The following is a 26,482-nucleotide window of genomic DNA, read 5'->3' as shown; positions in this document are numbered from 1 at the left end:
AAAGATCATCAGTAGATGCCAAAATAATTAGATTATGTTAGAAGAAAGAAGCAGTGAACTGGAAGAAAGAAAAATAGAAATTGTTCTATCTACCCGAGGAAAAAACAGACTGGGGAAAAAAAAAAAATTAACAGCCTCAAGGACCTGTGGGGCTATAATAGAAGATCTTACATTTGTGTCATGGGAGTCTCAGAAGGAGAGAAGAACTAGAGAAAAGGGGGAAAAAGGAGAAAGGGCAGGCTGAAAAAGTACCCAATGAAATAATGGTTTAAATGTTCTAACTTTGGCAAAAGACAAACCTATAGATTCAAGAGGTAGAATGAAGCCATGACAGTTTCATGTGGTTTAACCTAACACACCTAACTCCCAGGTTTGTGGGTGGAATTAGCAATAGAGGACATAAAGTGCCCAGCACAGTGCCTGGTATACAGCTCTTGCCTAGTAAGCTGTAGTTTATGTTAGGACGAGGAGCTGAGTGAACCCCAAACAAGCCCAAAGAAATCCACACCAGACACTTTATAGTCAAACTTGTAAAATACAACGACAAAAGTTCTTGAGAGTAGCGAATGAGAGATGACATTTCACGTGATTGCAGGAGAAACAATTCAAATGACACCAGATTTCTCATCAGAAACCATGAAAGCCAAAAGAAAGTGGCACATTTTTCAAGTGCTTAAAGAAAACTCTCAAATCAAACTCCAGTGAAAATAGCCTATGAGACTAAAGGGGAAAATCAAGACATTCTCAGATGAAAGAAAACTAGAAAAGTTTATTGCTAGCAGACCTACCCTAAAGGAATGGCTGAAGAAAGTTTTCTAGACAGAAAGGAAGAAATAAAGGAACTGGAACATCAGAAAGGAAAGCATAACATGGTAAGCAAATACATGATAAATACAATAGACCCTCCTCCTGAGTTTCTGAAATAATGATTGAAGCAAAAATTATAACATTATGTTTCTAAATATATGTAGAAGTAATATTTAATTATAAAAGGATTGGTAAAAATGATGACACCACTAGACTAAAAAATTTTATGTATATATTATAATAGCTAAAGAAACAGCTTAGGAAAGCTATATGAAAAAATACACTTAAAAAAACTATTGAGGGGTGCCTGGGTGGCTCAGTCAGTTAAGCATCCAACTCTTGATTTCAGCTCAGGTCATGATCTCAGGATTGTGAGATCAAGGCCCACTTTGGGCTCCATGCTAGGTAGAAGGGAGGGGGTTAGAGGGTCGGGTGAGCCCTGTGATAGGTATTAAGGAGGGCACATATTGCATGGAGCACTGGGTGTTATACATAATGAATCATGAAATGCTACATCAAAAACTAATGATGTATGGGGCACCTGGGTGGTTCAGTGGGTTAAGCCTCTGCCTTCGGCTCAGGTCATGATCTCGGGGTCCTGGGATTGAGCCCCGCATAGGGCTCTCTGCTCAGCAGGGAGCCTGCTCCCCCCACCACCTGCCTGCCTTTCTGCCTACTTGTGATCTCTCTCTGTCAAATAAATTAAAACAAAGCAAAACTAATGATATACTATATGGTGACTAATAACATAATAAAAAATAAAAATAAATACTAACACTCTAAAAAAAAGAAGTTACAATTATAGAAATATACATATATTTTAGGTATACACATTTAGAGTAACTGCAGAATTTTCAAGATGATACAAATGATAAATATACAAATGTACATTTGCTCAGTGGTACATGATTCTGTCTTTGCTGCCCATCATCATCAGGTTATTAAAATCAGTTAAACCGGGCGCCTGGGTGGCTCAGTGGGTTAAAGCCTCTGCCTTCGGCTCAGGTCATGATCCCAGGGTCGTGGGATCGAGCACCGCATCGGGCTCTCTGCTCAGCAGGGAGCCTGCTTCCTCCTCTCTCTCTGCCTGCCTCTCTGCCTACTTGTGATCTCTGTCTGTCAAATAAATAAATAAAAATCTTTAAAAAAAAAAATCAGTTAAACCTTAAAAAAATCTCTCTCTTCCTCTACCCCTCCCCACTTCTAAAAAACAAACCCACTACAGATAAATAAAAATGGAATTCAAAAAAATGTTCAAGTAACCTATAGAAACTAATTTTAAAAAACAGAAATGAAAACCAGACAAAACAAAAAATAACATGGCACACTTAAATCTTAATATATCAATAATTACACTCAATGTAAATTATCTCAATAGACCGATTAAAAACAGAAATTGGCAGAGTGGATTAAGAATATGATCCAACCTTATTGGATCATATTGATCAGGCATCCACTCAGGGTGCCTGAGTGGCACAGTCGGTTAAGCATCTGACTCTTGGTCATGATCTCAGGATCCTGAGATTGAGGCTTGTGTCAAACTCCACACTCAGCATGGAGTCCGCTTAAAACTTTCCCTCTGTCCCTCCCCGCCTGCACACTCTTTCTCTCAAAATAAATAAATCTTTAAAAAAACATTTTTTTTATAATATGATCCAACTTTATGCTGTCTACAAGAAACTCACTTCAACTAAAATAATATAAGCACTTTGAAAGTAAAGGGATAGAGAAATCTGTATGCTGCAAATGTTAAGAGAAAGAATGAGTGATTGTATTAATACCAGATAAAGTAGATTTCAAAGCAAATCAAAGTATCAGGAGGGAGGGGCATTTTGGTAACCCTTACCAATTCACTTTATGAAGATAGTATTACCCTGGTACGAAAACCAAAGACAGGTCGCCTGTGTGGCTCAGTGGGTTAAAGCCTCTGCCTTCAGCTCAGGTCATGATCCCAGAGTCCTGGGATGGAGCCCTGCATCGGGCTCTCTGCTCGGCAGGGAGCCTGCTTCCCCCTTTCTCTCTGCCTGTCTCTCTGCCTACTTGTGATCTGTCTGTCAAATATTAAAAACAAACAAACAAACCAAAAAAAAAAAAAAAAGACAACAGGAAAAAAAGCAAACCTACAGACAATATCCCTCATGAGTATAGATTAAACATTATAAACTAAATACTCATAATTAGAATTCAGTACTACATAAAAAGAATCATACATCATGACCAAGGAAGGTTTTATTCCAGAGATGTAAGTCTAGCTTGATACTTGAAATCAAAGTAATCCGTTGTATTAACAAGCAAAAAAGTAAAGTCACATGATCATGTCAGTTGTTGCAGAAAAAAGCATTTGGCACAATTCAACACCCGTTCATGATTTAAAAAAAAAAAAATTTTTCTTTCTCAGGGCCATTGGATGGCTCAGTCAGTTAAACATCTGACTCTTGGGACACCTGGGTGGCTCAGTGGGTTAAAGCCTCTGCCTTCAGCTCAGGTCATGATCTTGGGGTCCTGGAATCAAGCCCCAAGTCAGGCTCTCTGCTCGGCAGGGAGCCTGCCTCCCTTCCTCTCTCTGCCTGTCTCTCTGCCTACTTGTGATCTCTCACTCTGTCAAATAAATATATAAAATCTTTAAAACAAACAAAAACATCTGACTCTTAGTTTCAGTTCAGGTCATAATCTCATGGGTTGTGTAATGGAGCCCCCCATTTGGGCTCTCTGCTCAGCGAGGAGTCTGCTTAGAGATTCTATCCCTCTGCCACTCCTCCATCTTGCACATGTGCATGCTCTCTCTCTCTCTCTCTCTCTCTCTGTTTCTCTGAAACAAACAAATAAATCTTTAAACAAATCCTCAGAAAAATAGGAACACAGGAAACTTCAACAATATGATAAAGAGCGTAAATACTTATCACTAACTTATGTGGGACTTGATCCCAGGACCCTGAGATCATGACCTGAGCCGAAGGCAGAGGCTTAACCCACTGAGCCACACAGGCATCTTCATGCTTTTTTTTCTATTGCTTTTCCTCTAAGATCAGAAACAAGACAAGGATGTCCAGTCTCACCACTTTAATTCAACTTAGTAATAGAAGTCAAAGCCACAATAATCAGACAAGAAAAATAAATAAGAGGGATCCAAATTGGTGAGCAAGAAGTAAAACTTTCACTATTTATAGATGGCATGACGCTATATGTAAAACCCCAAAGACTCCAGCAAAAATACTGCTTGAACTGATAAGTGAATTCAGTAGTTGTAGGATAAAAAATAAATATACAGAAATCTGTTGCATTTCTATACACTGATAATGAAGCAACAGAAAGTGAAATTAAGAGAACAATCCCATTTACAATTGCACCAAAAATGTTAAAATACCTAAGAATAAACCTAACTGAAGAGGTGAAAGACCTGTACTCTGAAAACTAGAAAACTTTTGATGAAAGAAATTGAAGATGACCCCAAAAAATGGAAAGACATTCCATGCTCATGGATTGGAAGAACAAGTATTGTTAACATGTCTATACTACCCAAAGCAATCTACACATTGAATGCAATCCCTATAAAAATATCAACAGCATTTTGAGGCACCTGGGTGACTCCATTGGTTAAGTGGGACTGAGCCCTGCATTAGGATCCACACTTAGCAGAGAATTGGTTTGAGGATTCTCTCTCTCCCTTTGCCCCTTCCCCTGCTCATGCCCTCTCTTTCTCTTTCTAAAATAAATAAATCTTTAAAATAAATATCAATAGCATTCTTCACAAAAATAGAATAATCAATTCTAAAATTTGTATGGAACCACAAAAGACTCTGAATAGCCAAAACAACCTTGAAAAGGAAAGCCAAAGCTGGAGGCCTCATAATTCCAGACTTCAAGTTATATTACAAAGCGGTAGTAATCAAAACAGTATGGTACTGGCACAAAAATAAACACATAGATTCAAGAAACAGAATAGAAAACCCAGAAATAAACCCACAATTATATGGTCAATTAATCTTTGATGAAGCAGAAAAAGATATCCTATGGGAAAAAGACAGTCTCTTCAACAAATGGTGTCTGAGCCTTTGGTTCAGTTTATGATCTCAGGGTCCTGGGATTAAGCTCCTGCATCACATCAGGCTCTCTGCTCTGCAGGGGGTCTGCTTCCCGCGCTCTCTCTCTCTCTCTCTCTGCCTGCCTCTCTGCCTACTTGTGGTCCCTCTCTCTCTCTGTCTGTCAAATAAATAAATAAAATCTTTTAAAAAATTAAATTAAATTAAAAATGACCTATTCTGAAAAATGTTACATCTACACTTAAAAAGAATGTGTATTCTGCTGTTTTCATACCCTTTGCGTGATAAATATTTCTCCATCCCTTCATTTTCAATCTGCATGTATCGTTAGGTCTGAAGTGAGTCTCTTGTAGGCAGCATATAGATGGTCCTTGCTTTTTTATCCATTTTGTTACCCGATGTCTTTTGATTGGAGCATTTAATCCATTTATATTCAGAATAATTATTGATGGGTATGTACTTGTTGCCATTTTGTTATTTGTTTTACGGTTGTTTTCATAGTTCTCTGTTCCTTTCTTCTCTTGCTCTATTTCCTTGTGGTTTGATGGCTTTCTTTAGTGATGTGCTTGGATTCCTTTCTCTTTATTTTTTGTGTATCTTTTGCAGGTTTTTGATTTGGGTTACCATCACAATACATATATAACATCTTATGTATATAGCAATCAATATTAAATTGATGGTCACTTAAATTCAAACCTATTCTAAAAGCATGAAATTTTTACTCCCATCACCCACATTTGATGTATGTGATATCATACTTGCTATGCTTTTATTGAATCCCTTGACTAATTTTCATAGATATTATTGATTTTACTGATTTTGTCCTTTTACCTCTGTACTGGTTGTATAAGTGATTTATCTACTACATTTATTATGTTCACAGTTACCTCTGAAATTTTTCCCTTTCATAATTTTCTTATTCCTGATTATGGCCTTTTCTTTCCACTCAAAGAATTCCATTTAGGGGCACCTTGCTGACTCAGTTGGTAGAATATGCAACTCTTGTTCTTGGGGTAGTGCGCTGAGCCTTGTTTGCCTTCAGTGCAACAAAGTGGCTCACTTGGTCTGTTGTGGGCCGGGTTTGATCACTGTGCTGTTAAAGGACCAGTCTGAGACTTGTTGTAGGTGTCAGCAATTAGACCAGATGCCTGTCTTCAGCCCATTTGCTGGGGCTACAGTAACACTAACTTGGAAGTTGCTCTTCTTTCCTCATCCCCTGAGAGCCTTTTGCTGGTGGGTGGGCCTGACATCAGGCCAGATGCCTGCTGGGGCTGCAGAGGCACTGATCATCAGGGCACTGTCTCTGCACTGCCACTTAAAAGTTTGGGCTGCTTGGGCTGTGAGTGTACTGGTGTGTGTTGTTATCTTTCCTTCTCCCTAGGGCAGGATTTACTCTGGAGTGCCAGGGGTCTTGCAGGGGCTGCTTGCAGGTTGAACCACTGGCAGGAGCGCTTTTGGAAGCATTCCTTCCTAGGAGAAGTGGGTTGAATGGGGCAGATCTGCAGGAGAATGTGGGGATGGGTCACATGGTGTTAGCAAGTAGGTCTGGCTAGCTAGCCTGGGGTAGTTGAGGGGGAGAGAAAATGGCTCCTGCCAGATCTTTGGTTCTTAGAGAAGTCTCCTGAAGATCCCTGCCCCTCCAGCACACATCCCAGGATTAGTAAATCAACCTCCTTTGCCCATACCCTAGGCGCTTTTCGAACTCCTGCTTCTATGCTGTGTCTCAGTGGGGTTCCTTGTTATACTGTCTCTTTAAGAGTGAGGACTCCATTTTCTATCACTCTCCAGGCTGTTGATCTTTAAAGTATGTGGAGTTAAGGCCCACTGGTTAGGAAACTTCATGAGGTTAAGCACCACTGGTTTTCAAAGCCAAATGTTATGGGGACCCATTTTCCCAGTGCAGATTGCTCATGTCTAGGGTGCCTGATGTGGGCCTCCTAACTCCCTTCTTTTGTGCTTCTTTCCTTCTTTCCCTTCTCCATGCTTATGGTGTCCCTCCTGTTTGTGGTTAGTCTCCCTAGGAGTTTGGTTCCCAACACCATCTCTGCCCCTCCTACACTTTATAATGAATCCTCCTCTCTGTGATCAACTGTGGAATGTCTGCTTTGCCAGTCTTCAGGTCATTTTCTGGGTTAGATGCTCTGATGTGGCTGTTATCTAGGTATGCCCATGAGACAAGGTGAGCTTAGGACCCCACTAGCCCTGTCTTCCCAGAACTAGAGCATCTCTTTTCTTTCTAAAAAAAAAAAAAAAAAAGATTTTATTTATTTATTTATTTGACAGAAAGAGAGACAGTGAAAGAGGGAACACAAGAGGGGGAGTAGGAGAGGGAAAAGAAGGCTTCCCGCTGAGCAGGGAGCCCGATGAGGGGCTCAATCCCAGGACCCTGGGATCATGACCTGAGTGGAAGGCAGACGCTTAATGGACTGAGCCACTGTTAAAGCACCTCTTTTCAATTATTTTGGGTTTATTCCTGAGAGTGGAATTGCTGGATCATATGGTAATTCTATGTTTAAACTTTTGAGAAAAAAACTATTTCCACATTGGCTGAGCCATTTCACATTCTTACCTATGATATATACAACTGCTTTTTTAAGAAAATGCAATACTTAAATGTAACTCTTACAAAGCATGTGTAAGTCTTATATGCTGGAAACTATAAAACACTGATATAAGAAACCAAAGATCTAAATAAATAGGCATACCATGTTTGTGGGTTGCAAAGCTCAATACAGTAAAGATGTTAATTCTCCCCAGTACAGGTTTAAAATAATTCCTATCAAAATTCCAGCAAGGGGAGCCTGGCTGCCTCAGTCCATTAAGTGCCTGCCTTTGGCTCAGGTCATGATCCCAGAGTCCTGGGATCTAGCCCCAGATTGGGCTCCCTGCTCAGCGGGAAACCTGCTTCTCTGTTTCCTTCCACCTGCTGCTCTGCCCCTCTCTGTCTGTCAAATAAATAATTAAATAAATCGATCTTAAAAAAAATTTCAGCAAGATTATTTTTCCAAAATTTATGTTGAAAGTCAAAGGAACTAGAATAGACAAAGCAATTTTAAAAAATGTTTTAAAGATTTTTATTCATTTATTTATTTATTAGAGGGTGAGGGAAGAACGCAAGAGGGACAAGCAGACTGAGGGCTGAGCACAGAGCCTGATGCGGGACTTGATCTGACAACCCTGACCTGAGCTGAAATCAAGAGTCGGACACTCAACTAACAGCCACCCAGACACCCTAGGTAAAGCAACTTTAAAAAAGAAGAATATGGGAAGAATCTTTCCAATTTCAAGACTATGTGGTATTGGCAACGGGATATATACATAGACAAGTGGAACAGAACAGAGAACCCAGAAATAGACCCACACAAAGGTGCAAAGGTAATTTAATGGAGTAATGAAGGGAAAATAACCTTTAACAGGTGGTGCTGGAGAAGCAGCAGGACACCCACAGGCCAACAACGAAGAAAGAAAGAAAGAAAGAAAGAAAAATTAACCTTAACGCAAGTCTCCTACAAAATCTAACTTGAAATGGATCATGGACTTAAATGTCTGACATAAAACTGTAAAACTTTTAGGGAGAAAAATCTTTGAAATATAGGGCTCGTCAAAGAGTTCTTAGATTTAATGCAAAAGCATGATTCATATAAGGAAAATCTGATAAACTGGATTTCATCAAAATTAAACCCTCTGTTCTGTGAAAGATCCTATTAATAGAAGCAAAGACAAGCTAGGAGTGGGAGAAAATATTTGCAAATCACATATCTGACAAAGGACTAGAATCTAGAATACATAAAGAATTCTCAAAACTAGATAGTAGAAAAGCAAACAATCCTTTTAGAAAATGGACAGAAGATGTGAAGAGACATTTCACCCGAGAAGAGATAACAGATAGCAAATAAAGCACATGGAAAGACGTCCAACATCATTAGCAGATTATAACCACAATGATATATCGCTATCACGACCCACCTATCAGTGTGGCTAAAATAAGACATTGTGACAACATCAAATGCTGATAAGGGTGCTATGAAGGGGGATCATTCACACATTGTTGCCAGGAATGTAAAATGATACATCTACTCTGGAAAACAATTTGGAAGTTTCTTAAGAAACTAAACTTGTGGGGGCATCAGGGGGACTCCTCTTTGGAGCATTGGACTCTTGGTTTTGGGTTAGGTCATGATCACATGGTCATGAGATGGAACCCTGCATTAGGCGGAGGGAGGTCCTGTACTCTGTGGGGAGTCTGCTTGAGGAGCAGAGGGAGAATCAGACTTTCCATTGAGCAGGGAGCCCAACATAGGGATCAATCCCAGGACTCTGGGATCATGACCTGAGCCAATGTCAGTCATTAAGCAACTGAGCCACCCAGGGGTCCTTGATTTTTTATTTTGGCTCGGGTCCTGATCTCACTGTTGGAAGCCTGAGCTCTGTGGGACTGGGCACTGGGCATGGAGTCTGCTTAAGATTCTTCTCTCGCTCTCCCTCTGCCCCTCCCCCACCTCTCTCCCTGTCTTAAAAAAGAGAAAAAAAGAAGCAGCTAAACATGTAATTACAGTAAGACCCAGCAGTTGCCCTCCTGGACATTGTTATGTTCACATATCAATCTGTATGTGAATATCTACAAGAGATTTCTTCATAATAGCCCCAAACTGGAAAAACTCAGATGTCCTTCAGCATGTGAATGGTTAAATAAATCATGGTGATCTGTGTGGTAATGCAATGAAATACTACTCAACAGTAAAAGGGAAAGGACTATTGATATATGTCATGACCTTGAATATCCAGGGAATTATGCTGAGTATATAAAACCAATCCCCAAATGTTACATACATACATCCTGTATGCTTCTATTTATATAACATTCTTCAAATGACAAATTATAGAAATGGGGAACAGATTAGTGGTTGCCAGTGACTAAAGGGGAAGCACTGTGGTATAAAAGGGCGACATGAGGGATCTTGGTGATAATGGAAATGTTCTGTATCTTGACTGTATCAGGGCCAACAGCCTGGTTGTGATCTTACGCTATGGTTCTGGAATATGTTCCCACTGGGAGAAATCTTGTTAAGGGTGAATGGATCCCTCTGCATTATTTCTACCAGCTGCATGTGAATTTGTAATTATTGCAGAGTTGAAGGAAAAACAAAAAATAACTGTGTATTTTTTTAAAGTGATGGAAATAGCAAAGAACAGGAGACTGGTACAAATGACCAAGAAACCTAGAAATAGAACCAAAATTCTTAGAAAGGAAAAACATTGTTAAAATTAAGAACTTGAGTGGATGCTGTATTGTTTCCTAGTGCCACTGGAACAAGTTACCACAAATTTAGTGGCTGAAAACAATAAGAATTTATTTTCTGACATTTCTGTAGGTCAGGAATCTGAAATGTCTCACTGTGCTAAAATCAAAGTGTCAATAAGACTGTTCCTTTGGAGGCTCTATGGAAGAATCCATTTTGTTGCCTTTTCATCTTCTAGAAACGCCCTTAGTCCTTGGCTCAGAACCCTGTTCCTCCCTCTTCGAAGCCAGCAACATCAGGCCAAATTCTTCTCTGCTTACCATCTTTTTTTTTTTTTTTTTAAAGATTTTATTTATTCATTTGACAGAGAGAGATCACAAGTAGATGGAAAGGCAGGCAGAGAGAGAGAGGGAAGCAGGCTCCCTGCTGAGCAGAGCGAGAACCTTGAGATCATGACCTGAGCCGAAGGCAGCGGCTTAACCCACAGAGCCACCCAGGCGCCTTGCTTACCATCTTTTTGATTCTTCTTTTTCTGCCTCCCTCTTCCATGTATAAGGACCCCTCTGACTACATTGGACTCACCTGATTAATCCACCATAATTTTCCCTTTTAAGGTTAGCTGATTAGCACCCTTAGTTCCATCTGCCACCTCCATTCTGCTTTTGCCATATTCACAGTTTCCAAGTATAGGCCATGGACATGGAAGGTGGTGGGGCTGGGGGTGGGATGGGGTGTAGTATTACTCTGCCTACCACAGATGGGTTAAAGAGCTGATTCAAATACTTGCAAAATAATTGCTGAATGGAAAGACAGGAATGAGGAGGTTACTTGGAATGCAGCCAGAGAAACAGGATATGGAAAATAGGAGAGTTTAAAAGCCATGAAAGATAAAATTCAGAATCCTAGGAGGAAAGAGAATTTTAAAAATATATTATTTATTTATTTATTTAACAGAGAGATCATAAGTGGGGGGAGTGTGGGGGGGGCTGGGAAACAGGCTCCCTGCTGAGCAGGGGAGGGTGGAGTGGGGGGCTCAATCCCAGGACCCTGAGACCATGACCTGAGCTGAAGGCAGAGGCTTAACCCACTGAGCCACCCAGGCGCCCTGGAAAGAGAATTTTTGTAATTTTTCTGTCAGAGGTTAATATAAGGGTTAAACAGAATTAGCGTCTTTATTGTCTTCATTTTGGTGTTTACAAGTTGCCCTTTGTATCCCATCAATTTTACATTTGCAAAGTTTTACTTTTGAGTTAATAACGTACTTTTTCAGAAGGCAGCCTTTGGTAGGAACTTAAATATTCAAGAGCATTTGTGGTTACAAGACTGAACGCATTTTAGTGTGAATGACATCTTATAGAATCAGTAAGCCTTGTGCAGACCTTCCCTTTTTAAACGTTAAAAATTAAAACGTTTAAAAATATTTTATTGGGGAAATTTATTAAAATTTATTTCATTGGGGAAATCACTGATTAATTATACAGTATAAAATGTACACTGCCAAGAACAGATTTAAGAACAGGAAGAAAGCCTTAGATTTTTAAAAATATAAATCGAAGTAAAAGCTCTGTTGTAAAGTTCGATTACTTTGAGCTCCTTTTTAATCAGGCGCAAGTGTCCCACTTTAACAAGTTGCACCGTGACGCCCACGCTCCGCCTCTGGTTGCAGGATCGGGGGTGGTACTTTTAAGGGGCCTGGCTGGCCTACTGGGCTTCTGGCCACCATGGCTCAACCGGCGCCTTGAGTTCCCAGGCGTGTCACCCCTGCACGAAGGCTCCCGCCCGCTCCCTGAGCCCTGCGCGGTGGTCGGCTGCTCGTGCTCCCGCGGGGAGCGCCCCTTGGGGCTCCCGGCCACTTTCCGAGCGCCGCGTCTCCCGACTGCCCGCGAGTCGGCGGCCTCAGCGCCGACCCCGCCTCGTCCGCCCGCACCGCCTCCGCCCCTTGCCGCTGCCAGCCCAGGCGAGAGGGCACGACAGGCAATGCCCTCCCGGCCAGTTCCCGTTCCGGGCCGGGGCGCGGCCGCTCCTGCTCCCAGCCTCCCGCAGCTGCCAGTGCCGTGAGCTTTCTCGGCTTCGGCGCTGCCCCGGGCCTCGGTACTCCTCGGTTCCCGCTCTCTCGGGCCTTAGTGCTCCTCGGTTCTCGCGCTCCCGGGCCTCAGTGCTCCTCGGTCCCCGCGCTCCCGGGCCTCAGTGCTCCTCGGTCCCCGCGCTCCCGGGCCTCAGTGCTCCTCGGTCCCCGCGCTCTCGGGCCTCAGTGTTCCTCGGTCCCCGCGCTCTCGGGCCTCAGTGTTCCTCGGTCCCCACGCTCCGAGCCTCCGCTCGCTCTGGTTCCCTGCTGCTGCGAGGTCTGCACACGTGGAGCCCAAGTAAGTTCCAGCGACTGGGGATGGTCGCACCGGGAAGTTTCCTGGGGTCCTGGGCGCTGCTAGCGGGGAGGCGCAGAGAGGAGGGATCCTGTTTGTGGGCGGAATGCAATATTCCACTTGGAAGAGCTCCGGGTGGGACAAGGAGGAGAAATGCAGTTTGAGGAATGCAGAAAAAGTTCAAACGGATCAACTTCGATGTCTGCGGAATCACTGATCCCTCTTTAGGGGATTTCTAAATCGGGCCTGCAACTTAGAATGCCCCTTCCGTATCCCAGACCAATTACATAAGAATTCCTTGTGGTAGGACCCAGGCCTCTAGAGCGTTTAAACTCCCCAGGTGATTCCAGTGTGCAGCCAGGGTTGGGAAAAACCAATCTCCAAATAGAGGATGGCTGCCAAGGAAGGTGGAAAGACCGCCGGCAGGGACGTTGATGGAGTCCAGCTGCAGACGGATCCGCTGCACCCCTGTCCTTCGTGGTCTTGGGGACCTGGCAGCGGGCTTCCGTCCGGCTTTCTGAGCCGCAGAAAGGGGAATGAGACTGTTTGGCAGGGTGAATAGCGTGTTCAAAAGAACCTCGTGTATTCGCACGGTCTTTTGGCGCATTGTGAAAAACAAGGATTGCCGGATCCTTATGATTTCCCCCTGGTTCTGCATTCCAGAAGATGACACCATTGTTGCATTGACATGAAATTGGGGGAAACCGTACACCCATGGCCTCGACAGCTTCTGGGTAATCTGCTTTAAGGGGGAGGCCAGGTGTGTTTGCCACAGGGTTTCCTTCTGAAAGCCTTCCTTGTGGGTTATACCATATCCAGCGAAGGGTAATCCTACTGTGAATCTGAGAGGATTGAATTTCCTAGGATGGACCCTTCCTCATCCGGGGGAGGGGGAGATAGTTGGGACCAAGTAGCTATAACCCCAGAAGCAAGGCCATTGGACAAGACACAGACTTCTACCGTGTGTGCAGAGCAGATTAAAAAAAAAAAAATGTATGTGCAACACACAACAGCCCAGAGGTAGAAGAAAGGACTTTTAAATGTTTTAAGAAGAGTACTTTTAATTTTTGTGGAGTGGAGACAGAAGTTCAGTGCTTTGGAGTCCATCCAACCTGGACCCAAATTCAGATTCTGTCACTTCTGTGATATGTGCCCCTAGGTAAATTACCTGAAAACTGGGGATAAAAATAGTAACTCTGTCCTGGGAATAATATAGTTAAATGAGATAATGTGTAGCAAATGGCAGGTGCTCTGTGTGCTGTGGTTATTTGTGTCTGACACCTGTTTTCTTAATACAGCCATGAAGGGTGGGGAGATATTTGTCCAGAAATTGTCTCCCTCAACATTCCGCAGTTCTTCTCCTGCCCTGCTAAGGGGGAAGTTCTTTCTTCCCCCTTGGACCTCAAGCTGCTTTGAGGTCTGGAATCTCAAGCCAGCAGTTCCCCCTACCCTTTGCCCCCAGGGCTAATTGAGGGCTTTACTCCCTGCAAATGGAATGAGTTTCTTGACAAAAGAAAGCAGTCCTTAATCTTGAGACTTTTCCACTTGGCGGCTGCAGGGACAAAAAAATGGGCTCCTGAGGAAGCTGGGCTGTCTGTAGGGTTTCAGACACACTCTGGGCACATACATGTGGCTCTCCTGCTGGCAGCATCCCCATACAACACGCAGGCTGCTCCTGTTTTTCCTCTTGATTCTTGGCCTAGGGACAGTGAATTGTTCTTCAATGACCAAGAACAGTAGGAATTTTGGGAAGGGGAACCCAGATCCTACAGTGGTCATTGCCAACATCCCAGCTGGACTTTCACCCTGGGACCTGCTCTGTGTGTCCCCATCAGGATCACTCACAGTAACAGAAGCACTGTTTAGACGTCAGTAATATAAACAGTGATGTCATGTAAAAATTAAGTGTTTTCGCAGTATATGTGCAATCGCTGATTTTTGCTTAAACATGCATATCAAATTCTTGTCTCTTTTTATCTGAAGAAAAGAGTTCAATATTTCTTCAAACTCTAAGTCTACGATTTGAGGTCTAAGTTACCAATTTATTTTACGATTCTCTTTTGGAAGGATTTTAGGCAAGATGAAATTAGAAAAGCTAAACTTTTCCTTGTGCTGAATTTTTGTCATGCAGAAGCTGTAGATATTTGGCTCGTTTCTAGAAGTCCTGGCCAAGGTCAAGGTCAAGTTGGTGGGGCAAAGTCCCACACAAAGGGTCTCCTTTCATCCATCCACAAAGTCTGAATTTGTTTGGAGGAAATGTCTTTGATGCATCAAATGCTCATTGAGAGCAAGTGTTTTTTCCAAACTTGCCTCTTCTAGTAAGCAGTGAACAGTCACTGCCATTTCAATTAACTTCTGGTTTTCACCCAGTGCTGTAAAGTGTGTCAAAACAAAACTTCCTGGCTGGAATTCTTTTTTTTTTAAGATTTTTTTTTTTTAATTATTATCTGAGGGGTGGGGGGAGAGCGAGCACAGGCAGACAGAATGGCAGGCAGAGGGAGAAGCAGGCTCCCTGCCGAGCAAGGAGCCCCATGTGGGACTCTATCCCAGGACGCTGGGATCATGACCTGAGCCGAAGGCAGCTGCTTAACCAACTGAGCCACCCAGGCGTCCCCTGGCTGCAATTCTTATTCTTGTGTTTTATCTAGAATGGCCACAGACCAAACTGTGGGCAGAGCTTATGTCACAGAGATGGTCAAGCTAGTCTTGCCACCACTCCTGCCTTTGCCCTGCCCCGGCGTCTGATGCCAGCCACATCTGGGGGAATGACCATCCGAGGGCATCCTGGTGCTCTAGTGCTGTCGCAGAGACCAGCTGCTGTAAAGTGAGCAAAGAAATTTTGTGCCGCACTTCATTAAAATCCGAAGGATAGTCTAGTAAACTGCCATTTTGGACTTTGTTAGGCCGGGTAGTCCTTTTCCTCTAAATTAGAGAAAACTGTAGTTTAAAGGACTAATAAAGAGATCATCCTAAGGACCCTGGTAATTGCACCAGATTAGCTTCAGGTTTTAGTAGGTCCATATTTAATTTATTCATTCATTCAGTCCTTCATTTAAAGTAGGCTCTGTGCCCAGCATGGAGCCTGGCATAGGGGCTTGAACACCAACTCCCAAGATCAAGACCTGAGCTAATATAAAGAGTGAGACTTTTTTTTTTTTTTAAGATCTTACTAGAATAAGAGAGAAAACACAAGCAGGGGGGAGGTAGAGGAAAAAGCAAACTCCCTGATGAGTAGGGAGCCCTACATGGGACTGGATCCCGGGATCATGACCTGAGCCGAAGGCAGATGCTTAACTGACTGAGCCACCCAGGCGCCCTAGTATGTTGGTATTCTAATAAAACATGAAAAATCACTATATTCTGTTTCGGGATGTTGGTAGTTGCCCTCTTTCTGTGTCTTTGTCACCAGGCAGGCGAGGGGCAGAATACTGTTGAGAGGATTGTAGTATTTAAAGGATATCCCGTTGAAAGTGCAGGGCCCATTCCCAGTAGACTGCCTTTTCAGACGTTTCTTGTCTTCCCTCTTCTGTACCCTCTTCTGGCAATCTTCCAGATTCCCCAAATCTGGCCTGAGCCAGCACAGCATGGGCCGGGATAAGCAGGTTCTCTGGCATTGTGGATGCATTGGCCTTTCAGAGAATGAGGCGGCAGCTGTTTCTCTGGCTTTCCTCTGGGTGTGAAGTGCTTTGCTGGCCCGCCAGCCTGGTGTTGAGGGCTGTTAGAAAGCTCTTTTTACCTTCTGGTTCCTTCTGACTCATGGGGCCTTCAATTCTTCAACACATTAATTCAACAGATATTATCACAAGACCTTGCCAGTGCCAGGAGTCTCTGAAAATGTTTGGGAGACAGCAGTGAATGAAACAGACCCAGTGCCTGGCCAAAGGGAGTTCACAGGCTAGCAGAGGAGGAAGGGGTGGGACATCCGTACATAGTTCGGGAACTGGGCTAAGTGCTGTAAGTGAAAACAACAGCATGTCAGGAGACAGAATATCAGAGCTGGACTAGGATTCAGGAAGTCTGGGATATGCCTTTCCAAGAAAAAGCCTTTACGACCAGGACTTGGGATGAGAAGAAGTTAGAGCATCCCAGACACAGGGAATGGCATGTTTGAAGGCTCAGAGGCTGGAAAGCATCAGGTGTGCTGGTGAATGTGCAGAGAGAGCTAAAGAATGAACCGAACTTAGGTCAACCAGAGCCTTCTGGGCTGGAAAGGATTTGGGATTTTATTCTAAAAGATAGAGGCCTCGAGGAGATCATCTCTCCCCCTGCCTTTTCTGTTTGTAATCTACAAGAAAAAGATAATTAGCAACCCCTATTTGTTAAGCTTTATGAACCTTGTCTTAATGTGTGAGACAATTCTGGAGACAGAAATGATGGTTTTCAATATCTAGATGAATCAACGAAAACTCAGTATAAAGTCAAAGAGGGCTGAGCCAGGAATCGGAGCACCATCTCTGGTGCTCTGGTACTCTGGGGCCGATGTGTAAATGCATGTGGACCTCCTAGGTCCCAGCATCCTTCAGCAGGAGCCTCTGTGGGTGGGTGCTGGTGGATTCCAGTCCTTTCTAGCTCCTTAGAAACAGGAACAAAAGGCCTCGAAGAGCAGAGGCTCTTCAGGTGGATGGTTGTCCGAGCATCCACATCGGCAGCAGCAAAATGCTGGGAATCCCATCCCCCCACCAAGGGCAGTTTTTCTTGCTGGTCTGCTGTCCCTCTGGCTTTTGCCCAAAAGTCCTGAAAGAGGTACCTTCTCCACCCTGTTCATCAAACCAGGAAAATGGCATACTTATAAGGCACAGGGTTTGGGAAAAAAAATTCTTCCCTTGGAGCTTTCAGGTCACAGAAAAAGCCTCCAAACCAGAAGGGGCCGAGACCTCACCATGGCATGCCAGCTTGTTTTGCGGGGTCCGCACTGTCCCCTTTCTCCATACTCCTGTGACGCTGTCATGAGGTCACAGAGTGAGGGACCGTGGCAGGTCAGGTCTCTTTCGGCTGGTGGGTTGGCCTGTTCCCTAAGATAGGACACACTGGGTGAGGTCTCTGGAGGTCCCAGGCCCTGAGTGTTGCTGCCTCTTGGGGTGAACTTGGCATCTTCCCAACCTCTCAGCACCCCTCAGGGCCACCATGCACACATCCCAGACACCCCGCGTCTGGGCTTCAGGTAGATTTGTGTCCCAGATGGTTCTGACTGTGGCTGCACGTTCAAGTGGGGTGAGTAAGAGTCTCGAGCTAAGTGTTTTGGCCAGCAGTCAACAGTGTTTATTTACACAAGGTCAAGTTTCAACTCAAGCCTCTGAGGTGACGAACATATTCTGTTCTGACAGAGTGCCTTTCCTTTGAGAAGCCCCAGACACCTTCTGTGTGGCCTCTCAATGCCATCTCCAGATGTCCTGGGGTTTCCGGACTGGACACCTTCTTCTGCCTATAGACTGAAATCCACTTAGAGTTCCAGATCTGCATCTCTGATTTGAGGCTCTGTTGGCTTTCTTTATTGAGATATTTCTGTTCACTGACCCTCAGAGATGAATACCAAGCAGGGGGGTGGGGGTTGGGGGTTGGAACTTTGGTGTTCAAAACCTGGATAACACTAGGAAAATATCCACCAACACTTGCACATCAGCCCCATAAGGCATCGTGGGGGACATTGTCACAAAGCATAGGTGATTTTGTGCCGAGATTATGCATAGACAATGCCCTGCAGTTGCAAGCTGAGCTCTGATTGAAGTTTTTAAGGCAGCAGCTCATATAAATGCCTTCAAGCAAGAGAAAGTACTGGTGCCTGCAAATCTGAGTTTATCCGCTAATAAACTTAGCAAGTGGCCTTCCCCTAAGTGAGAGTGTGGACTCTGGAAATCCATAGTCTTTCAGTGCATGTTAACAAAGCCCCAGATCTAAACTGGGCTTTGTGCCTGATTCATTCATTCCATTCTGTACTCTGGCAGCCTCTGTTCTAGAGCTTCGGTGATGAACCAGATAGGCACCATCCCTCAGTCAGATGCTGGGCCTCGAGGGTGAGCCAGACTGAAGTCCTAGCCTAGTCTCCCTTCTTGGCCGTGATAAGTGCTTACGGTGGGACCAGTGCTATTCTTTTTTTTTTTTTAAGATTTTATTTATTTGACAGAGAGAAATCACACGTAGACGGAGAGGCAGGCAGAGAGAGAGAGAGAGAGGGAAGCAGGCTCCCTGCTGAGCAGAGAGCCCGATGCGGGACTCGATCCCAGGACCCTGAGATCATGACCCGAGCCGAAGGCAGCGGCTTAACCCACTGAGCCACCCAGGCGCCCCGGGACCAGTGCTATTCTGAACACCGTGTGTATGTTCGCTCATTGAACCCTCTCAGTGATCTTAGGCCGTGGGAACTATTACTATCTGCACCTTGCAGATAAGAACACTGAAGCTCAGAAGGGTGGTGTGGTGTCCTTTGTCCAAATCACACAGTTGGTGATGCGAATCAGATAAGCTGGGTTTAGAGTCTTGGCCCTTCCCTGTCACCATCAATCACTGTGAAGGGAGAAGTCAGGAAAGGGAAAACACCTGTGCTCCCAGAGAAATGGGAATGAAGTCCTGTAGGAGTTCCCAGCAGGAACTGCTTGGGGGCGAACAGGGTGAAGGGGCCTTACCCTTCCCCATTTGGACAGGTGTCCGTCCCTGCTGGAGAGTGTGGTGGGGGAGGGGAGGAACTGCTGCAGCCTAGGCAGCTCTTCTGACCAGAAGTACACGGAAGAAGCATTTGCCTCCTTGCCAGGAGATCTGGGTTCTGGTTCTGGTTGATCCACCCTGCCCTGGGCCTCAGTTTCCTCATCTCTAAAATGGGGACATTGACCAACATTATGGTCCAGTTTGGAAGTCCATGGTTCCAGCAGAGAAGGGAGAGGCTGGCTCTGCGTGCATTCCCCACAGGGTTTCTTGACCAGAAGGCTTGACTCTGAGGCATGTGTGTCAGACATTTGACTTCCCAGAAGGTCCGGACAGTGTGATGGGGATGTCTGCATTTCATCAGCGTCCCTCCCATCCCAAGTGCTTACATCAGCTGGGGCTGCATTCCTTTCTTTGTAGGCAGCGATTCGTGTCTGTATCTGGAATCCTGTGGCGCTTTCACAAGAAAGGAAGATAGAGAAACAATCTGAGGAGTTTGAAGTGGGGGGCGGGGGACCAGGTGGTGGGTATTAGAGAGGGCTCGGATTGCATGGAGCACTGGGTATGGTGCAAAAATAATGAATACTGTTATGCTGAAAATAAATTAAAAAAAAAAAAGAAAAAAGAAAGGAAGATAGAAACCCGGATAGATGCAAGGAAAGGAGGAGGGGGAGGAAGAGACGGGAGATTAGGAGACACTGACTGACTTCTGCATCTGCTTTGAAATTTTGAGGGATTAAGGGCTTTCAGATACTTACAGTAAATGAGTGTTAATGGAGCTCAATCACTTCATAGAACTGTAGCCTCACCCATCTGCTTCATTTTTCTCCAGAGACAACTGTCAGTAGTTTCCTGGTATGACAGAAGCAAACAGGAGTCGGCCTGTTTTCTAGGATTAGAAATTAAAAATAAAGAAGAAAAATGAAAAGAAACAGTAAACTCGAGAGAGAGAGAGAGAGACGTAGACCCATTAAAGAACGGCATCTTGTGCTTCTCTCCTGTCAGAAGCCTGGGAGCGTAGCTGAACTCGTGTTTTTTGGATCATGCAGCAGAGAAAGTGGGAGTCAATTTGAGCTGACCCATTGCGTGTGTTCTCTGCACCGCTCTACCGATGTTGTGTGGAAGTATGCCGGGCACTCGCTTTCCGTGAGATTGCCATTGGGGTGGGCGAGTCCTCCCACTTGTCGTGCACCTTGAGTATCCAGATGCTTCAAGCCAACACACACAGTATAATGATCTTCACCATTTTAAAACTGGTCTGAGGAGGCTGTGGATCCTAGTCACCCAAATGAATCTCAATCCAAGAGAGGAGAGATTTCCTTGAGGAAATCCAGATCTGACCCTCCCTGCTCTTGGGCGTGGGGGGCGGGGTTCAGGCTTTGCTGGGGCTTACCATCAGGTTGTCGGGGTCTATTCTGATTGATGTTTTATAATCCGGGTAGTATCTCTGGAGTAGGCAGGGAATGGTGACTTCACTGAACTCCTCTTAAATCTGAATTCAATAAATAACTCAGTTGTCTGTTACCTGACGTCAGTGACTGACCTCTGTCATCCAGGTCTGTGGCAGTGAGAGTTTTGGACACCCATATGGTGCATGGCAGCCTGGGGCTCTGCCGGAGCTGGTGTTTGCTGGTTAGACCTTCATGGTCAGAAAGAATCTAAAATGATTTCGTTGGTAATGATACCTTTCGGGTGGGAAGCACATATTGGGTGGGAAAATGTGAGGTCCTCATGGCAGCGTCCATCAAAGTGAAAGTATCACTTGGAGTCAAAGCACTCCCCAGAAGGGACTTGAGCTGGCATTTTAAACTGTGCAGAGGTTTGTGCTGCATGAAAGGAAGGGAAAAAGACTAAAGGAAATGAAGTATTTAGTAATCATGGAGCATTTCTTCAATAAGGTATTGCTTGAGGTCCTAAGACTGAAAAAAATCTACCTGAAAGTCAGTTTTGCTGATTGTTTTGCTCTGTAATTTTTGTGTGAAGATTATTGATATTTTCACTTTAGATTCCTTCTTTCAAACCAGACTTAGTGGCAATACCGTGAGTGGACAGCCTCCTACCTAATGGAAGGCAAAATAAAACTGTTTCCACCCACAGACCTGTCAGCTTGACTGTGATATTTCGCCAAACTAAAAGGAGCATTTCATTTATTCACAGGTGTGCAGAAAGAGTTGTACTGTCCCATCTGAATTCGTTTGGTTTCAGTGAAGTGTCATTTCATTTCATGGGGACGGGGCCTTTCTGTCTAGGGGGATGGGCTTTTTGAGTTGAAAGTCAAAGTTCCTTTCAGACAAAGTGATTGCTGAGAATGTTTCACTGACCTGTCTCAAAACAGCCCGAGATGCTCTGATGAGTCACAAGGCTCTAAAGTGGGGCTCCTGGGTGGCTTAGTCAGTTTAGCATCTGACTCTTGGTTTCAGTTCTGGTTGTGATCTCAGGGTCATGGGATCAAGCCCCACATCAGGCCCCATGCTCAGCCCAGAGTTACCTTGGGTTTCTCCCTCTCCCTTTGCCCCTCCCCACCACATGCATGCATGCGTGTGCACTCTCTCTCTAAAATAAGTCTTTAAAAAAACAAGATGAAAAGGCTCTAATGTAACTTTAAATTATGCAAGTGTATATTCTTTTTCTGAAAAGTTAAAACATTACAAATAAAGTACTATGAAATCCTTCCCTGTCCAGAAGTAATCTCTATTCTCGTAGAGTGTGTCCTCTCCGAGGTAGTTTTCTTTGCATTTATGTTTATAGATGTATGCTCGTAAAAAAATATAGTGTTTTGTGTGTCTGTAGGGCAGGGGATGTGAGCGAGTTATATAAATGTCACATCTCTATTTCTGTCAGCAACTTGCATTTTTCAAGGAATACTATGTCTTGAAGATCATCCTGGGTTAGTACATATAGCTCCGTCATACTCTCTTTCATCACAGATGACGATTCATACCCGACCGTCCTGACCGTCGGGGTGACGGTGGCCGGGCTGAGGTGCAGTGGTTCTGGGGCTGGTAGGATGACAGGGTGTGGGACTGCAGGAAGCAGATGCGGCCGCCTTAGCCCCAATCAAGAGTATGCGTGACTTCCTTGTGTGTCTTTTCCCCCTTTTAATACATTAGTATTTTTTTAGATTTTTTTTTAAAGATTATTTATTTATTTATTTGACAGAGAGAGAGAGAGAGAGATCACAAGTAGGCAGAGAGGCAGGCAGAGAGAGAGGAAGGGAAGCAGGCCCCCTGCTGAGCAGAGAGCCCGATGTGGGACTCGATCCCAGGATCCTGAGATCGTGACCTGAGCCGAAGGCAGTGGCTTAACCCACTGAGCCACCCAGGCGCCCCCCAATACATTAGTATTTTATAAATAAGTGGCTGTGAGCCAGAGGCAAGCAGAGAATGGTGTGTTATTTTAACTAAACTCTCAACTCAATAACTGGAGTCGATGTTCTGGTTCCCCAAAAATGACTATAGCGGTTTATCTTGGCTTATCTTTACTAGAGGTGGTCTTTAATGTCACGGGATTTTGTCTTAGAGAAACTGGTGTCTCGTGAAGGGAGGGCAAGGGCCGTGGTGCGCCTCCTCTCCACCTCCAGCCAGCTGTCTGGCCTGTGACAACTCACTGCACCCCTCTAGACCTCAGTTTCCTAACGTGCTGTATCCTTTTCTTGCCCAAAAGCATGGTATCTGTCAGGCTGGGCTCGGTTACAGGTAATCCCCAGATCTCAGCAGCTCAGACCATAGAGGTCTGTGTCTTGCTCGCACTGTGCCCATCCTCCCTGCTGTGACTTCCGGGCCCAGGCGGACGGAGCGGCTGCCATCTTGAAGGAGCTGGTCAGAGCGTCAGAGGAAGACGAGTGCCAGGCTGACACCCGCTGCCCCAAGGCGGGGAGCTTCCTGCCCGGAGTAACTCCTTCTACTTCAGTTCACATTTCGAGAGTCCAAGCAAGGGACTTCAAGGGGGAACAGAAGTGTAACCCTGCCTGGTACCTAGGAAGAGAGTCCAAACTGTTTGGTTTTTAAAGATTTTATTTATTTATTTATAAAAAATTTTTATTTATAGGGGCACCTGAGTGGCTCAGTGGGTTAAAGCCTCTGCCTTTGGCTTGGGTCATGATCCCAGGGTCCTGGGATCGAGCCCTACATCGGGCTCTCTGCTCCGTGGGGAACCTGCTTCCTCCTCTCTCTGTCTGCCTCTCTGCCTACTTGTGATCTCTGCCTGTCAAATAAATAAATCTTTTTAAAAAATTTTATATTTGTGTGAGAGAGCGAGTGAGCACGAGCAGGGGTGAAGGGCAGAGGGAGACGCAGACTCCTCCCAGAGCAGGGAGCAGGACACTGGGATCATGACCTGAGTGGAAGGTGGATGCTTAACTGACTGAGCCACCCAGGTGCCCTAAAGATTTCATTTTTAATTAATCTCTACACCCAACGTGGGGCTTGAACTCACGAACCCGACATTAGGAGTCACATGTTCTGCTGACAGAACCAGCCAGGCGCCCATGAGTCCAAACTATTTAGTGAGCCACCTACTTCTGTCACTGTGCTGTTTTGCGAGGCAGCAGGAGGCGAGTCTGAAACTGTTCCATGATCCGTGAAATCCTATCCCACACGCTGATCCTCTCTATCTATGTACAAAACCATTGACCTTTTTGTTCCGGTAGCCTCCCAGGTTTCCAGAGAGCAGCAGCCTGTTTGGGAAACTCACATTTTGAGAAATGAACAGAACTTGGCAGTAGGGGGACAGGGGAGGGCGAGCGGTGGCAGGTGGTGAGGGGGGTCAGCCTAAGTGCAGAGGCTCGGAGCCCTGGCCGGATTCCAGAGCACCTGGTGCCAGCCAAGCTGGCTTTGGTTTTGCTCGTGTTTGTATTTGTTTCCGGTCTCCATGTGGCAAGTGTCCGCAGCAGAAAGGCTTGCAGAATGTCAGAATGGCCTGACTCCACAGAGCTGACCCTTGAGAACACTCTGGACTATCATGCTAAGTTAGCCTCTGCTGCATTGTTCAAGAATGCTTGAGGGACTAGGCCTCAGATCTGTTAAGGATCTTGTATTGCAACACCAATTTGTGGAAAGCTGTGTCCTTTACTCTGAAATTGCTCTCTTTCAGGCCCAGGATGAATGATGATTCCCAGCAACTGGGGGTCTAAGAGAGAAATCATGAGGTCATTATAGAGGACGGGAAATGATTTTCTTGAGGTTTTTGTTCTTGATCTAGGCCATGTCAGTAGGGATGGAGGCCAGATTCTCTTTGCTCATCCTGGGGGTTGACATTCATAGCTATACTCTGGGCTGGGTGACGTCTACACCCCGGCTTTGCTGGGTGATTCTGCACAGAGCAGAGCTGCTGCTGAGCGGACTTGTTAACCAGCATTTAACTCAGTGTCTCAGAGATAACACTGAGGCTCTCTCTGTTCAGAGAGGTTTATTATAAAGATGTACGGGAAAGGGGTGGCACCCCTGGGTGGCCGAGGAGACTGGGTCCCTCAGCAGTGGGCTACCTGGACCAAGCACTTGTGTGCTGGGGGTTATTGGGACTCAGCGCGTCTCACATTCCAGGCAAATGATGCTGAGGTCTCCACTCTCGGGCAGGCCCGCTCACGAGACAGGGGCTCTGAGCACTTATTCTGGTCACCTCAGCCACAGAGGGCTCCGGCTGGGCAGAAGGAAGCCCGGTGTGGAGATGCAGCCCGGTGTTCTGGCTTCGTTGCTCTCTTGGTGCGCTCACCACACTTGAAATCTCTTGCTCTGTCCATCTGTCCTGCCAAGATTATAAACTCTGTGACTTTGGGAAGGTCGTTAACCTCGTGTGCCTCCATTTCCTCATTTTTAAGTCAGCAGTAACAATGACCTCTGCCACCTAGTGTTGTCCCTAAGAACTGAGTGAGGTAATAGAGAAGATTAAATCAGATGATCATTACTGATATTTACTTGATGCCCCGTCCAGGCACTTTGAATATGAACTAAGACTTTCCAGCAACACTTTGGGACAGGGACTGTCCCTATGAAGAAACTGAGAAACAGAGAGGCTGGCTAACTTGCTGAGGAGCACTGGGCCCCTCAGCCTGGCTGGCTCCAGAGACCACCTCTAGCCCTGCGTTACTGTTTCTCTCGCAGGGAGTGGAAAACATTAGCTGTCTGCAGGGCCCCCAGTAAAGGGCTCACTCAGTGTTAGTGACAATCCTTCTGGATCCTGCTGGGGCCACCTCGCAGAGGAGGTCTTGACACCAGACCTCTGCAGAAGGACGCAGGAGGCCAGCCTCCTGGAGTCTGCCCAGTGCCCCCCCCCTCCCTGTTCCCCGTGGTCTTCCCGTGGGTCCTGTTGGCGATAGCATATTGTCCTGCTGACTGGACTGGCCTCAGAAGGGGGCAGCTGGATTTGCAGAGGGGGTTCAGGCAGCCAGGCTGACCCAGGCCAGGGATGGTGTTGCCACTGGGCGTCATCCTTGATCCTCCAGTTTGGCAAGTAGAATTTCTCAGAGGGCTTTAAAAGATCAAAGAGTGGCAGGTGGTTCTTACTCTCCTTTATAAAATAAAAATCCAGTACAAAAAGTGTCTGTCAGGAACTAGCTTCTGCAACTCCAAAGAGGACCTTGCCAGTTACCTAGAAACAAGGGAATGGTAAGGGTACAGCAGATGTATATGGTGTGATTGCCAGCAAGCAAAAGATCGGTGTAGGCATAACTGTACATAGAGAAAAACAGAAAGGGAATACTCCAGAATGGTAACAGCATTTCCTGACATTTCCACAGTAAACCGATAAATTGCTTTTATACTTGAGGGAAGTTATTGAAACATAAAAAGGCACATCTATGGAGATGAACATCTTTATAAAGTGCTTTTTATCTTAGCATCTCCATTACAAAGAATGAACATTTACTTTCAGGGTCCCTGGGGGTAGTGGAGAAGGAAGAAAGCAGCAGCACGGGGCCAAATCCTTTAGAAAGTGAAACTGAGTGTGGGGGAAGGGCCCTGCCAAGGTGCTGGGACTGAAAGGGGAACAGGAGTCAGTCAGTCTCTGCATGGGCGCCCCGGTTGCTCTGTTCCCAGATGGGACTCCTTTCTAAGTGAATCCTTTGCCCCATGTGTCCCTGTGAGCTCTTCACAAGCATGCTGACCATGGGTCAACCACAGCGCCCCACTCAGCTCCACGCCCCCCCAACCCCGGCCACCTCCATACTTCTGGCTAATGCAGACCTCCCACCATTCTTGGGTTCCAAGTTCACCTTAGGCAGAAGTCTTTGCTTGGTCTCCTCCATTTCCCAGTTGTTTTGTTCTCCTTGCATTTGGTATTCTGCTAGGTTTCTGTTGATGTTATCTGCCTTGTCCATGTGCCCCCTGGTGGCAGGGGGACAGAGGCCTTTATGCACAAGGGGTATAAATGAACAAACAAATGATGCTCAGGTCTCGGCTCTCGG

The 26,482-nt window shown here is 45.3% G+C and overlaps 1 protein-coding gene across 1 annotated transcript in view; it reads left to right on the top strand.

The window, feature by feature from the left end:
• Positions 1–11,834: 11,834 nt before the first annotated feature.
• The window catches only part of NOD1 (nucleotide binding oligomerization domain containing 1), a 67,837-nt gene continuing 53,189 nt past the window's right edge, over positions 11,835–26,482 (top strand). Inside the window, exon 1 of the mRNA XM_044246311.1 lies at positions 11,835–12,450. The gene's annotated coding sequence lies outside the window, so the exon portion shown is untranslated. The remainder of the gene's footprint in view (positions 12,451–26,482) is intronic.

Source organism: Neovison vison, chromosome 4 (assembly GCF_020171115.1).
Source record: "Neovison vison isolate M4711 chromosome 4, ASM_NN_V1, whole genome shotgun sequence".
In the NCBI taxonomy this organism is placed as follows: Eukaryota; Metazoa; Chordata; class Mammalia; order Carnivora; family Mustelidae; genus Neogale; species Neogale vison.
The sequence above is the reverse complement of the archived record's forward strand: the minus strand, read 5'-3'. Positions and strand labels throughout refer to the sequence as shown.